A 17,126-nucleotide genomic window follows, 5' to 3' on the forward strand; every position below is an offset into this window, starting at 1 on the left:
ATTCTGTTGGCTAAGATTTTGTTGAGGATTTTTGCATCAGTGTTCATTAGGAGATTTGTCTGAAGTTTTTATGTATGTTAGGTTTGGTATTAGTGTGATGTTGACTTCATAGAAAGTAGGTGGTGGTTTTCCTTCTTTTTGGATTTTTGGGATGAATCTGTGTAGATGAGGCACTAGATCTTTTCTGAACATCTGGTAAAATTCATTTGTAAATCCATCTGGTCCTGGGCTTTTATCTTTGGGGAGGGTTTTGATTACTTCTTCAATTTCCTTGCTTGTAATTGGCCTTTTTAGTTGATCTATTTCTTCTTTATCTAGCTTTGGGTGGTTGTAGAGTTGTAGGAATTTACCATTTCTGCTAAATCATTGAAATTGTTTGCGTATTGTTATTCATAGTATTCTCTGATTATTCTTTTGATTTCTGCTGGATCTGTTGTGATTTCTCCTCTTTATCATTCTGTTTATTTGTGCTTTCTCTTGTTTTTTTCTTTGTAAGCCTCATTTCTACTTTCCTTTTTATGTCAATTTTGAGTTTTCAAAGATAACTATCATTACCTGTGATTCTATCAAGAAAATGTCTTATCAGGAGGCCTTTTGAGTGACCAGATGTCCTTACCTTAGTAGCAACAATTATGTGTAAATCTGTAGAACTATCTGAAACCACCAAAGTGGTCCTGATTTGCTTTAGTAGAAAATCAATTATTAAATCCAGAGGTAACGGGTTTCTGCACAATTTAAGTCAAGTGACCTCTTTTGTTCATGCTATTGGGCCACTCTAGCTCCTCCTGTTCTCTTTAATTTCTTCAAAAGGATTACTTCACTCCACCTTGATCTTTTCTGATACACACTGGTGTCCTAGGAAATTTCAGAAGTAGTTATTTCAAAATGCATTTTCATAAATTCTGACTCTCACTCTCCATGGTTATCAGGTCACTTTTCTTCCAAATTAACTATAAGAAGAGGGTGGCAAAAGGTGAATTCTCTTTTTTTCCTTTCCTTGTTCACTCAAACTGTCTCTAAATAAATGTTGCAATCCTCTCTTGAATACTTTTTCAATTACTGGCTTGGATATTTCTGTTCTATTTGTAAAACCCTTTCTACCTTCAGCCCCACCCCCTATTTCTCAGTTTTACCTTCTTACTCTGTTTAATTCATCTATAATAAGAAGCAAGCCAGGTGTATAAGTGAAAATGACACCTAGATTATGAGGTAGTAAGCTTAACTCTGAAATCCCAATGGTTTGTAAAGTTTAATTATGATTTGCTGTATGTCCAAAGAATATTGGTAGGGGCCCTATTCCCCACAGTCAATCAGGTACACAGGCTGACAGAGAATTTAGTATCATAAAATGCCACTATGTTATCTATTATTTAGGAGTTACAAGGGTCTGAGATGACAGGCCTGGTAGGCCACCCACCCTTGCATTCCCCACTGAGAAGGGTCTATATTTGGTTAAAATTTCTTCCTTTCCTATTATAAAATCCTTAACTTTTAAATGAGTGTCTTTTCATTTGCATTTTACACTGAAAGCCAAAATTGTAAAGCAACACCCTGGCCACACCATGCACCCACTGATCTACCCCCTCCACCAGTATCCAGGCCAGACATCACCTTGATTTTGCAATATAGTTTTTGATACACTATCTGTGGATAAACATATAATATTTACCCTGGCACATGAATTTTTCTAAGCAATAACACCATCTCTATGCCATGATTTAAAAGAAAAAAAAATAATGTAATAATTTTATTCTAATTATAACCAATATGTTGTATGAAGTTTTTCTGTTAGAACTGTCTACATTTCAGCAAATTTGTTTGCTTTTACATTTCCATTATGTTGCAGTCTTAATTTGAGAGAGGAATAAAGGACTTTCCATTCACAGGTTTATTCTTGGCTTGCTTCCATAATTGACAGTGTCAGAGAATAATGATTAACACTCCATTTGTTAAAACCTGCTCACCTAGAATGCACAATTTGGCAAAAATCTTCCCCTGCATCTGTTCTCAAACAATGGTATCTTTCCTTTATTCAGCCAAATTCTGATAGCTGTTGTGGGATCTCAACAGGCAGTTTTGGCAAGAAGAGGTTGGAATGAGGGCTATTAGAAAAGCAACCTTTCACTTCTACAAAAGATGGCATAATTTTTTCTTCCATAAGAGATAGCATGATTCTGTAACTAAGTTAAAGTTTGAGTACACAAAAGAATAATATTCATGATGTTATTTTCCCACTCCTCACCACCCACCACAAGTTAGAGTATTATGTTACTTGGCTAATTTCATAGCTGAGAAAGGTCATAGAGTAACAAAGAAATAAAATTGAAATAAACTTCAAGAATTCTCTGGGACATTTTCAACCTTTAGTAGATAACAGTTCATGAACATCGAGAATTAACAGTACCCAAAACTCTTCTTCTCATGACTATTTCAAAATGCTGACTTTTCAGGAGTCTGGCAAGATGGCAGCAGAGAAAAAACATTTGGATCACCTCCTCCAAGTACAAGTATACTTTTCAGTTAAACAAAGCCCAAAAAAATCATGAAGGAGAAATGGATGGCCACAGCACACAGTAGGAGGAATGACCAACAGAAAAAAAATGTAGGTGGACTTTGTTTACAGTGATATTAGAGAAGTAGAAAGCACAAGCAGAAAAGGAGGCTCATTGAGTTGAACAGACACACACCAATACTGAGAACTCCTAAGACAGAGCACAGCACTTGGACAAGGGGGTGTGCAAGTTGGATAAGACAGAGTATACTATGAGTGACTTACAGGGGTAAAGTTGCAGAGTAAAGATTGCTGGCTTGATTCTGAGACTATATAGAACCAACAGCGACTGAATCTATGGCGAGAAACAAGGTAGGTCACCTGTGGCTCGTCACAGAAGAGGCTACCACCAAAAGCCAAGGTTGTGATATTCAAAACTCCAGCCAACTTCTTCCTCATGATTTCTTCTCTGAAAAAGAAAATGGGCCAGAAAAAAATTAAGCAACATATTAAAAATACTTCAATTTGCCTATCAAGAATACTCTATCCTGCAAATTTCTCCTTCAGATATGAGGGAGTAACAAAACCTTTCTCAGACAAACAGAATCCTAGGGAGTGTGTAACCATTAACCACCCTCCTTCCAAGAAGGAACTGTAATATTTAATCCAAGATGAATAAGCACAAGTAACTGGAAAAGCAATTAAACAGAATCATAAAACTAAGGACAACTGGCAATAGTAAGTTTTCATACACCAATAACCACTCTAAATGTAAATGGATTGAATTCACAAATAAAAAGATATAGAGTAACAAGTTAGATCAGCAAACAGAATCCAATCTTCTGTTGCTTCCAGGAAACAAACCTAAGTTCCAAGAATAATCATGGACTGGAAATACAGGGATGAGGGATGAAAAACAATTCTACAAGAAAATGACACACATACACAGGGACAACCACACAAATCAGCTAAAATTGACTTCCTATTTAAAAAGCTAACAAAGGCAGGAAAAGACACTGTATGGCAATTAAGAGAACAATACTACAAGAAGATATAACACCCATCGATATATACTCACCAATTCAAGGAACAACGCAAATGGGAAAAAAAAAAGTGTAAGAATGGAAATCATAAAATATATAGAAAATAAAATATACAAAATAAACCACTCCATGACATAAAGACAAAGTTCAAAAAGACCCTTTGAGGACTCATCTCCACCAAAAAGAAAAGCAAAGGAGAATATATAAAGTGGAACAGCATAAAGTTAAAAGGATTCTGTACAGTAAAAAAAGACAGTAACCAAAATAGACATCCTACTGAATGGAAGAAAATATTTGCACACCATACATCTGTCAAGAAACTGACTTAAAAGATCAACAAACAGCTCATACATACATAAAGAGAAAACAGCTCTATCAAAAAATCATAGTAATTATGAATATCTATATCAATAAATTTAGTGACCTTAAAGAAATGGAAAACTTTCTACATTAATACAGTATACCAAAACCAACCAAGAAGATACAGGTCAATTGAACAACCAATAACAATTATGGAAAATGAAACAGTATTTTAAATGTCTTAAAGAGGGCCTCCCAGGTGGTTTAGGGTTAAGTGTCAGTGCTATCACCACCATGGCCTGAGTTTTTTTTTTTATCCCTGATCAAGGAGGTGACCCACATTTGGAGCAGCAGACCTTTCCTGTCTTACCTGCTGCTCACTTTACCAGTGTATCTCAGTAGATTTGCATTTTCTGCTTCCCACTCAGACCCTAGTATATCTTCTCACCTGCCACATTTCTGGTCTACATCCCAGTTCTTCTATGGATAAGTAAATAAATCTTAAAAAAAAAAAAAAAAAACTCCAGAAAAATCAAGATCATAGGACTAGACAGCTATATAAATGAATGCTATCATTTCAAAAAGAAGTAATATCCACCTTGCTCAAATTATTTATAAAATACAGCACATTTTTATAATGCCAACATACCCTACTACCAAAGAAGACAAAGACTGCACAAGAAAATTATTGGTCCTACATGAACACTCATAAAACATTTATAATATACTAAATTCAACAGTATATCAAAATTATACAGCATGATCAAGTAGAGTATATCCCAGTAATACAAGCATGGTTTAATACATGTAACTCAACTGATATAATGCATCATATAAATAAAGGTGAAGATAAAAACCACATAATATCAACAGATAGAGAAAGCAATTGCTAAGATTCAGCATCCATTTGTGACAAAAATGATAAACAATATTAGAGAAGAAACCTACCTCAATATAATATAAACCAACCATGTATTACAAACCAATATAATTCTTAATGCTGAAAAACTCAAACCTTTCCCGTTAAAAACAGTAATGTAACCAAGAATGTCCACTGTCATCATTTCTGTTCAACTTAATATTAGGGGTTATCTGACAGAAATAGAAAATAAAAGAAAATTAAGTTAAAAAAGAAGTGAAATTATCACTATTTGCAGATGATACATCATATATAGAAAATCCAAATACCCTTTCAAGGAGGAAAAAAATGACTAAAATCTGCTGTTCATCCGCTGAAGTCAAATGACCTTTTTTTTTTTCAGTTTAGGAAATACATTAAATTACAAAATTAATAAGACACAAAATATTCAAAAAATTGGCTTAAAATTTAAAATGGCATTGTGAAAGGACATTTATTGATTTTTTTTGTTTCTAATAAAGTTTTTCAAAAATACAGTAAGAATAATGTAAAGAAATCTTTTTAGCTAAGATGTAGATTAAGCAGTGATTACAATTTTCCTCTGGGAAAATTTTCCCATGGAGGACCCTTCCTGATGGCACAGGTTAAAGCCAGCACTATAAAGCTAGCTGAAACCACTACAGCACAAGTTCGATATCCAGTCAGGGAGGTAACCCACAAAGCAAGGTAGGCCTCTCCTGACCTGCCTGATGCTCCCCTCAAATGTGTATTTCATCAATCTATGTATTCTGTTCACCACTCTGTCTCTAGTGAATCCTCTCACTGTCCTTGCACCTCTGGCCTGTACCCCAGTTCTGTATACATGAGTAAATAAATCTAAAAAAAAAAAAAAAAATTCCCAGGATACATTTAATTTTATCCTGCATTACTCTGAAGTTTCCAAATCACTAAAAATTAAGGACAGGTTTCCTACACATTGCATTAACATTAACATTGTGGATTTACTTTATATTGAAGTTCTAACAATAGGAGGGAAAAAATCATCCTTTGTTAATCATCTTTTACCATCTGTCACCTTATTGTTTAGGTGTGAACTGTGTGCTTCTCTGATTTTTTAAACTGTCACTTTTATTGTATGACTTATGATTTGTTTTCTTTGATCTTGAAAGGTAAATAAATTTGGAAGGTTATGACTGCATATTAAATACTCCTGTTGATTAATAAAATTCACAATCATTCTTAAATATATATTTATGCAAATGCATGTATCTAATCAGGAAATGTAACTTGTAATTCGTTTATATAAATGAAGAACTCTGAGCATTTAAGATTCACTCTCTTTAATTTTTCCCACCCATGACTAATTTACCTGAATGACCCAGAATTTATTCTTTCAGTTTATATTTTGTGTGTGTGCATGTGTCTGCAGTGATCAACCTAGTCAGATCTCTCTGGAAATGGGATGTCCTCACACATAAGCACCAGTGGAAGATTCAATCATAGTTGACAGAGGTCTAGCAAAAGATGGTCCAGAGTGAAGATGCCAGACCAATCTGTCCTCCTCCAAACTTGCACAAAAAAATGAAGTAAAGCAAAGTCAAAAAATACCTACCCCCATCACAACAGGTAAGTCAGGCTGACTGAAAGGTAGAGCAGACTTTAAGTGAATTCCTTTTAGAGTGATATCAAGGTGGTACCACCCACAAGATGGGAGAGCATCTACAGTGCCGCCCCTACAAGTAGTGACTTTGACATGAAACCCTGCTCTGCTGGGATGAGGGTGTGCAGGAGCAAGCACTTAGGAAGGAGGGTGCACTGAGGTAGTGTGGCAAAGGGTGGGGGGCACAAAATGAGGTCTACTGGATTGAATCTGGGGCTCCTAATAGATCTAACCTGAGTAGGGTCAAAGCACCCCAACTGCCCCTTAAAAGGGCCCATTACTGAAGCCCAGGCTGAGCTACCTCAAGTTCCTGCCCACCACCACCACCACCCCCACTTCACAACAGAAAGTTCAAATTCCTGAAACCACTGAAAATGATCCTTTGATGCCTATTGTCCATCCTCTTTTATAACCTAACTAGCTTTTTCCTGTACAGCCCCCTAGTGTCCCAACAGGTACAAAAATAACAGTTGAACATCTGTCCTTAGTAAAAGTCATACAAGATTGAAAATGAGGAGACAAAGTAACATAGTACAAATAAGTACCTCTCAGTAAGATGCCTTAAGAGTGGTAAATGGGATTCTTTCACTTATGCATCAGGTGCTTTTTGGACCAGTACTGGGTCAGATTTCCAAAGTCAGTGAGTCTATATGTGGGTAGGTTCTCTGTTCTTCTATTTTTTAATGGAAGGTTTTCTGTTGTGTGATTCTTTTGGGCATATTTTCTGCTGCCCTCAATGCTGGGCATCCAAAATCTTACCTCCACAGAACCAGATCAAAGAGTGGAGTGCTCTATGGGGGCCATAATCTTCTCCCCACTTCCCAGTGAGAAAAGTTCTTCATCTTTAGGGTATCTCCTAACTGAGAACTGATACACCCAGTGGGATTTCTTCTTTGGCAAGAACATAGCTTTGCTTCTCTTACCCATGCACTATACGCTTATCCTTTGCTACAGTTATCCTTTATTTAACCAGCATTCAGGACTCCACCTATGTAAATTATTCCATGTGTAGATTTGTTATGCACAAGGGCAGTTCCAGTGATGTCATCTTTGACTATAACTCCCAAATTGTGGGGTTAAGATGACTGCTACAATGGGAAAAGTTTGGCAGCTAGAAAGCTGTTAGCTAGGGAGAAACTGTGAGCCTCAAGAACAAGCCCTACTTGTAATTACACTGTACCTTTCCAGGGATGTAGCCCTCAAGTACTTTCCTTGCTCTCACCTTGACCTGCTCTATCATGGAGAGTGAAGTAGGACTGACTTCTGAAATTTTTACTTACCATGCTGCCTGGTCATTTGACTGCTGACTGAATTTAAACAGCAAAACAGCAGAAAGGCTGACAAGAATTTGGGGGGGATGGGAGGGGACAGGGGAAAGGTAAAAGCAATGTCATTTTTCTTTATGTTCTTTTCTTTGAAAGCCAAATCACTTTTGTGACACCACTTTACTCCAGAAAAACTCTTAAGATTCACACCTCTATCAAGGACCTAGTTCCTGGACTCCAGGAACAACACTCACTCCCCACACCTACTCCTCACTTCGCAGCAGCTAAGGGATGGTAGTGATTTCTTCCTGATGGGCATCTCTAGGCTAAGTCACTGTGAGCTGTTTGATTCTCACTGAATTCCTCTCCTGTGTATCCAATGCCTCCTTTAACTTTATCTCTAGGGCCTCCCTGGTAGCCTAAGTCCCAGTGCCATCACTACTTTGGCCTGAATTCGATCCCCATCCAAGGAATGACACACATGGCACAGCAGACCTGTTCTGTCTCGCCTACTGCTCCCATTGGCAGTGTATTTCAGTAAATCCACATGTTCTGCTCCCCACTGTCTCTGATGTATCCTCTCATCCCCCACCCCAACACACCTATGGCCTATAACCTGGTTCTCCTACACAAAAATTAAAAAAAAAAAAATTAAAAAGAAAACTTAAAAAATGTTCACCTCTAGTAAATACTTGGAAGTAATTTCTTTGTTCCTATTTAGAGCCTGACTAATATACAAATATCAAATTCCATATCCTTATATCTTATTATAATAAGAACAGCAGCTATCATTTGTCGGAATTTATATTAGGACTCAGAGACAGTTTAAAGATTGGAGATTTCCAACAACCTTATGGGTAGGTACTTTTATAATTCCAATTTACAGGCTGAGTGTTTAGTCCTCTTATCCCCAAAAATCTAGTGTTGTTGCTATCCCACCCAGGGGCGCACTGACCGCTATGTTCACCCAAACATAGGAAACTCAGAGCCGCAAGAAGGTGAAACAAGAGTCTGGAGTCTGTTTATTAGAATGACCCATGAGTATATACAGAGTCTGATATGACTTGTGTATGTGGGAAAAACAGGAAGTATACCCAACACAGGGTTGGGGTGCATGTTTGTGCAGGGCCTGCTGGCTTCTTGCAGTTTCTGCTAAAAACAAGGTAGGAGGTTGTAGCTGTTTACAGGACAGAGTGCACTGTGCTCTGCTGGCTGGTTTGTTGGCCTTACTGGGGAGTGTGCTAACTCATGCACATCAGCCAGGGCAGACAGGTACACTTGAGATCGTGTTGAATTAACCACAGTTAACCACACACTCAAACTATTATTCAGTTTGAGTCAAGTATCAAGTGGGCTACCAAGAAACAAAGAAAAGATTATTTTCAACGTGTAGTCAAAACATTTCATAGGATTGTTCATGCTTTCAGAGGCTGACATGATGTGCAATCCATACTATAGAAGATAAATCAAAAGAATGCAAATTTCAGGAACCAAGTCCTTGCAGCACAAAATTGCCTTTCAGTACTAAAATGCTCAGGACCAGAGTTTTATTTTGTTAACAAAGGCAATAATTTCATATAATTTATTATGTCTAAGTCAAATGGCATACACAAAGAATGATAAGATACTTACAATCTATCCTAGCATATATTCCATAGCAAACTCTTGGAAAAGGTGGATTCTTGGGACCAAAGTTAATGATTCACCTTCATATGCTGTGAATTCTGCCATGGATTCTATGACATCATAATAAAAGAACTGATGTTTCTCCTGTATTATCAGCTAAAGCATATGGCATATACCTCTCCTATTCCTGAACTGTTTTTCCAGCAATGCAGAGTTTTCTCAAGTGCAAATCAACCCCACCAATGATTAAAGGTGTTTATTTGTGAAATTACTTTGGATCCTCTAAACAGAGCTCTACTCTGGATGAGAAGTATGCCACCTGAGTCCAGGTGTCAGAATATAAAACATCTCAACTTTTACCAGAGTAGTACTTTATGTTCATTACTCCTGCAAATGGGTGTGAAATATATACCCCTGCCTCATAGTCGATACCATTTTCATCACCACCAAAAGCCAATTTAATAAGCTCAGTTCATCAGCCCTATTCCTCTGACTACTTCCTTTCCCAAAGGGAAATCTAATCCATTTTCAGCCATACAGATATTTAAAAGATTCTTTTATGTTCAGTCTCAGTTCATTATGAATAAAATGCATTTTATTCTTCTGTTCCATTTACTCTAGTTGCAAGCTGGAATGGATTTAATATGCAATGTCTTATCGTATTTTTAGTCAGGAAATAGTTTTCTTGAGTTCTCCTTAGCTATCTCCACTGGCATCTCGTGAATACAGCTGCCACATATTATAGCCCATCAGAACTAACAGCTTTGTCTACAAGGACAAGTTAAGCAAAGCACTGAACAATGATCTGAGAGGTAGGTTGGCCCAGGAGGGTAACACATACCTGGGTAATTCATACAAGAGACCTTCCCAGCACTTGTCATGATGACATTTCTCTAGTCGATTCTGCCTAAGTGATGATTAGAGCAACACTGGGAAATATTTGCCTGCCTTTCTATCATTGTAAATAGAAAACAAGGAGATATTATAGTTTGCAATAATTGTGCCATAATCTGGAAAGACTAATAAAAATGTGCTAATGTTGAGAGCATACTTTGTGTATAGTCAAGTCAGACATCTAACTTGGTTCAAAGATTAACTCAGTGAAGGTACAAGTATCTTGTTACTGAAATTATTAACTACTATTTGCTGAGAGCTGCTTAGGTGCACTGTTCCCAACATTTTTTAGGCATTATCTCAGTTCAATTTCACATTGCTCCCAAAAACAGTATCATTAGGTCCATGTTACAGTCATTGAGCTCAGTGAGTTTAAATAAACTGGTCAATTTTTTGCTGTGATTTAGTTTAAGGATTAAAAATAAAAGTAGTTTCCCCTAGTTTCAAGTCCCAGGTTTCTCACCTTCTGTCCATTCATCTCTAAAGCTGAATAGCTATGTTAGTAAATGACTAAGAAACAACTTGGTAGTGACAGAAAATTTAGGAAAACCATTCAAACTACTTGTCGGTACATGCAGGCTTTCTTTCATTCACTAGGGGGGGAAAGATGCTGCATATTAATTAGAATTCAGTGTTAGGAATCATGAGTTCTATTTATAGAGAAGCTAATTTAGACAATACCTTTCCTTGAAATTTCTTCCTGAGTAGTCAATTATGCTTTAGACGCCAACCATAATTTCCTGGTCCGCCTCTAAAAGACACTGGACATGCATCCCAGTAAGCTGAAGTATGTGATATTATGTAAATACTGGACCCCAGCAATTTTTATTACCCATTACCAATATCAGTTTGAGAGCCAAAACATTTTTCTACTCCACTGACACCTTCCCCTTAAAGATACTTTAGTTTCTCCTTCACTTACTCCAAGGACCCTATTTTGTTATACTGGACACATGGGAAGGGAAAGTACTGAGTTTGGATATTGATTTAAATTCATCAAGCCATAGCAATTACACCCTCGATAAAACTTAGCTTTTCTAAGCTATAATTTGCCAAGTTTTTGTCTTAAGGGAGAAATACAAAACTATCTCTGTGCTGAGAAGAACTCTCTGTAGTATGAAATGATTTGTGCTGCCAGCCCTTCCTTATGCACATAAATTAATACACCAAAATGTAATCTAGAATCCACTGCCCTGCCCTGCATAGTAAAAGACCTTACACACAGGTGAGCAGCCTAATTCAGTCTGGAGAATTCACCATGATGTGCCTTTGCAGTTCATCATTCCCCAGCAGTGGATGTAGGTATGCTGTGTTTGAAGCTCCTCTGGATTGACATTTGTTTGTTTGTGTACAGAATTTGTTATGTACATTGATTTAAGATCTACTATAGACAGATATTTTGTCTAGTTCATTTACATTTGCTTTTTCACTGTCATCAATATTAATAACTTCTGGCCCTTCCTCAAAATTGATGAAATAATTTTTAAAAGTTGCAAAAAGAAAATGTCCATAGGATCAAAAAAATTACCTTAGAATAATGTTAACCATAGTAAGTTTTCTACCCTTCTGCAGTTCATTTGGAAGAACTCAGCACAGGGCTCCCTCTTGTTCCTAGAATATCTCTCCCAAAACTAGATACTAAGAGTTTTTCCAGCTACCTGACAACCTCTTTGAGTTCTAGGGGAACAGACTTCAGCTCCTACACCAGAAACCTGGTTAACCTACCACTTTATAAAGTCCTTTTGATCTCATACTTTCCTTAATCTTACATTCCTATCTCTTACCAGTACCTTCTAGGTTAAGATAAAATGAAATCTATTCAACACAGTGAATAATTGGCCTGAACATACATTGTCATCTGCCAAAACACTTTTCTGTTCATGTACGTCACCTCCCTACCGTACCTGGTGACACAAGAAAATAAAACTGGCATCCCTACCCAGTGAGACAAGAAAAAAGGATAAAAATTAAATTGAAAGCTTCAACTAATGCATATTTATCAATGAACTTTGGCTAGTAAACAGTGCTATATCTGGTACCTGTGGTACCTGGAATACAGAGACAAACAGAACTTCTGAAGATCATAAGTTTATAAATTTATATAAATATATTTAATTGGGAAAATAGTCTAATAAGCCATAAAAAGTATAGGCTACTAGCAAGGAAACAAAGCAAAAAAAGAACTTGTATTAAGTTTGTTAGTAACAAATGGTGGTATATGCAGAGAAGCAAGCAAATTGGATCTGAATTGCCAGTTAATGAAGGGCTTTTCTTGTGGAGTGATTCTCAGGAAGGAAGTGAAAAGAAGGAAGAGCAAGAAGGTGAAAAACTAGTTGGGGGCTGTTCCCCAGAGAGGAAAAATACATGTTTAAACTGAAAGTTGGAAAGGGCTTGATAAAAGCATCTGAAAGTTAAGAAAAACTGGAACACACAACGTGAGGGGAGAATGTGACACAAGCTATGCAACCTCTGTCCTCAGACACGGTACGGATAGATGGAGGGGAATTGCTCTGAAAAATCAGACTTTCCATGCTAACTTATGTTATGACCTCCCTTTTTTGTATAATCAAATATCAAAATATTCTGAGCAACTTTCAGCTTACAATTGGATTGCTTCAGCCACATAAGGCCTGCCTGCCCTGACAAGCAAGCACTGCACCAGGGTGAGTTATTCATCTGAAGTCAAAAGTGACTCGACAACTGGCTGATCAATAAAAGCAAAAGGGCTGTTTCTGCAAAGTCTCTCTCACTGCTGGATGGAGGAAACCCAAATCTTATCATTCTACTATCTCACCTAGCCTTCCATTCAGCTTCTGAAGAATTACTCAAACTTCCTACTGTCTGGCCTTTCGATGTGGAAATTCATCCAGGTTGCCTGTTTTAAAACTAGCCAGGTTTTTTACCTCCAAGCAATCCACAAAAGTCTTCTGGCTAGTCTTTCAGGATTCTACTATCTAGTTTTTAGATAAGGAAATTCACCTATGTCTCCTATTCAGAGCGAATTATGCTTTCTACTGTCTAGACCTCAAGGAAACTCTCTTAAAACCTTTTAGCATGTTTCTTCAAAGAACTTTTCTGAAATTTGATTTGCAAGAAATTTCCTCTTCCTGCTTCCCAGGATGTCTCAGGTAGAAAAAACCAACAAGTAATAGATAAGGTTTAAAGGACTTTATTTTGATTAATCTCCACTATAGTAATATTAGTCTTAAACTTTGTGCACCTATATACCTGTTTTTTAACCTTAATTGATTTTAGAATGTTATAATCTCAAGTAAAGGTCAAAATGACCCCAGACTATTCTTGGAAAAAAGGTGATTGTGATCTCAACCCTTTTCATATGCTAATGTCATCCCCCTGCCTGCTTGAAATGTATAAAATAAACCTCTGCTGAAGGCAGAGCAGGAAGATTTGCACCAACTCTGACTCCTGTGTCTTCCTCAAACCTGCTCCTCTCCCCCGTCTTGGAATCTCCCCGCATGCCAATGCCTTCCCATCTCAGGGTCCTGCCTGTATTGCCTCCAGACACCTCAAAAGTTGGAGCTGGTCTCCAACAAGAATGGCTTTAACTACAATTAGAAGGCCAGTGTAGAGGACAATGTGGACTTGACTCCAAATCCAATGGGAAGTCATTAAACATTTGTAAGCAGAGAGCTATATGGTCAGTCTTGTATGTTTAAAAGATCACTCTGGGGCCCTCCCTGGTGGCGCAGCAGGTTAAAGCACAGCACTAAGAATCTAAAGCCACTTCCGGGCGTTAAGTTAAATTCCCACCTGCCCCGGAGGTGACCACGCAAACTTGAGATAATGACATTAGGTTCTCCTTAGTTTGCATGAATCTCAGCTCTGTCCTTGAAGCAAACAGTGTAGAGCACATGCTAAAAACTGCAGGACTTTGCTTTCTAACAAAGAGTGGAATTCATTACTACCTTTTGTTTTTTTCTCTAGTCAACAATAATGGTCACAAAAATAAGACTGAAATATAAATTAGGAATCAACATTAATTTAACATGTATTAAGCACCTATTAAATTCCAGGTACTGTAGGAAGTGCTACAAGGGCTCAAAACAACTCTGCCAAACTAATGAAAGGTATACATAGTAAAGCAAACAATTGCAACTCAAAGAGAGAAATGTAACTCTTTGGAAGTATATCAGGTAGTAAGGCATCAATGTGAATTATGGGCAGTATGCTGGAGGGAAGGGCCCTGTGCCTCTCCTTTCACAAAATAGCATCCAAAGCCAAGATGAAAATACATGCCAAAATGCTCAGCTTTTTCTCATCTTCCTATGAGGGCTAGGAATGCCTTCAACTGAAAACAAAACAAAACGTTAAAAACTCTAAGATGTAAATTACATAAACTTAGATGTTCCCCCAAACCACCATTCAAGTTTACTGAATGGTGAGTTCCAGAAACAAAAGTGACATGTACATTTCAGGTAGGATACATGTCCACCCAATTCATAGCCTCAAAATCAGGAACAATTCTTGTGAAAGAATATTTGAAAGCATAGAATATTTTTTAAATATTTTAAAGCATAGTATATTTTTAAAATATTTTAAATATTTTAAATATTTATTTCCTCAAAATATAGGATTTCTCCCCTCAGGTGTATGGCCAATAGACACAGAAATAAAGTTCATCATCACTGTTTTCAGGGAAATATAAATTAAAGTCACAATGAGATACTACTTCACACTGTGATAATGGCCCATATTAAAAACAAACAAACAAAAAACACAAACAACAAGTGCTGGTAAGTATATGGAGAAAAGGAAGCCTCTTATACTACTGGTGGGAATGTAACTAATCCACAGTAAATTTAGGTACCATGGATACCTAAAAGAACAGTGAAAATTAACAGAACAACTTGTTTGAATATTTATTGAATCCTGTATGCTCACTGGCTTTATGTTATTGACTCATTCAACCCCACCATCAACTCTCTATTTTGATACTTCTTGTATTAAATCATTTCATAGAGTAGGATACAGACCTACAGAGACTGAACTATCTCCTGAAGTCACCTAACTTATAAGAGAAAAAGCCAGCACTTGAAAAAGAAGAGCCCAGTTTCCTGACTTTAGAATAGACAAAAGTAATTAAGAAAAGCAAATGATGTGTAGGTTCAGTTTCCTTTGATAGACTGAGCCAACTATATGTCAGGAGCGAACATGAAACAATCACAAACTTGAAGTTTCGTGGAGATGGTAGATAATCACAAAACCAGAACAATTTCTGCAAACCAATAGGTTCAGCTAGCATACAATTCTAATAATCATTTTAAAAGTTTAAATTTTGAGTTTGTTAAAAAATGAACAAAACATTTTTTTTTTTAAAGATTTATTTATTTATTTGTGCATACAGAACTGGGGTACTGGCCAGAGGCTCAGGGGCGGTGAGAGGCTTCACCAGAGACAGAGTGGGGAGCAGAATAGGCAGATCTACGAAGTACACTGCTAAGGGAAGCAGCGGGCGGGCCAGGAGAGGTCTGGCTCGCCATGTGGTCTCCTCCGGGGCAGGCGGCAGGCGGGAATCGAACTCATGCGGAAGTGGCTTCAGATTCTCAGTGCTGTGCTTTAACCCGCTGCGCCACCAGGGAGGGCCGAACAAAACATTTTAAAATAAGAAAATCATATAAAGTCAAAATGAAATTAAGTGAGAGTAAACAGGTTTTCTTGCTGTTGTCTGGATTCGCTGAAAGCCCAAAGTATATTATTTCTCAGGCACGAGTCTATCAAGAGGAGGGAAATTTTACCTACAAAGTAAAAGCTCTAGAGAGAGGTTCTTTCCAACTGAGTTCTCAGAACACGCCCTCTTGTACTGAAAATTATTTTTTAAAAAAAAGAGGAGGTTAAAAATAAAGAATCCTGGGCCCTCCCTGGTGGCGCAGCGGGTTGAAGCGCAGCACTGAGAATCTGAGGCCGCTTCCGCATGAGTTCGATTCCCGCCTGCTGCCTGCCCCGGAGGAGACCACATGGCGAGCCAGGCCTCTCCTGGCCCGCCCGCTGCTTCCCTCAGCAGTGTACTTCGTCGATCTGCCTGTTCTGCTCCCCACTCTGTCTCTGGTTAAGCCTCTCACCGCCCCTGAGCCTCTGGCCTGTACCCCAGTTCTGTATGAATAAATAAATAAATCTTTAAAAAAATAAAGAAAGAAAGAAAGAAAGAAAGAATCCTGAGACAAATATCCAAGTAGGTGAAAAGAACACTAGTAGAAGAAGAGGCTGGAAGAACTTGATGCCTTCGAATAGGAAGAATATTTACATTCATTCATGCATTTTCTTTACAAAAGACTTTAAATACCCAAGGGATAGAGGGATAACAAGGGAAGATTAGAGCTTTTTACCTGATAAATAATTTAAACCAGAAAAAATTTAGTAGCTTACCCAAAATTACACAGTCTGTGTTCTGTTTTTACTCAAACTTTGGTCTTCTGGCCTTTTTCTCTCTTATCTACCCTGCCTGTCTCTTTACTGATGAATTACGGCTACATCAGTTAGGTTTGTCTGGGCTTGTCTACTCATTTATTGTTATGTCAAAAAGAAGGAAAAATATCAAAACTAAAACTAGCTTAACTTTGTTTGCACTCTGAGATACTCACTAGCAACAGCGTGTTTAGAATCCTGTTTCCAGTGAGAAATGTAAGCTTTCCCCTCTGTCATGATGGCGTTACTGGCACCGTACCACCCCCACAAAAGATGTGAAACATGCCATTACAGAGTGGATAACAGTCCGCACGTGATTTAAAAACTCAGTATTAAGATATCAGTTTTCCCCCCAGAATAATCAGGATAATTTTGTAATAAAGGAGAATAAATTAAGAGGGTTATATTACCTTGTTTCAAGACTTACTAAAGTGATAAAATTATGTGGCATTAGAATAGACAGAGATCAATGGAACAGAACAGAGTCTAGAAATAGGCCCCTGCACATAGAGTCAAATGATTCTTGACGAGCATATCAAAATAAATCAATGGAGAAAGGGATGTC

The sequence above is a fragment of the Condylura cristata genome, unplaced genomic scaffold (assembly GCF_000260355.1).
Source record: "Condylura cristata isolate star-nosed mole 26May11 unplaced genomic scaffold, ConCri1.0 scaffold00021, whole genome shotgun sequence".
Classification (NCBI taxonomy): Eukaryota; Metazoa; Chordata; class Mammalia; order Eulipotyphla; family Talpidae; genus Condylura; species Condylura cristata.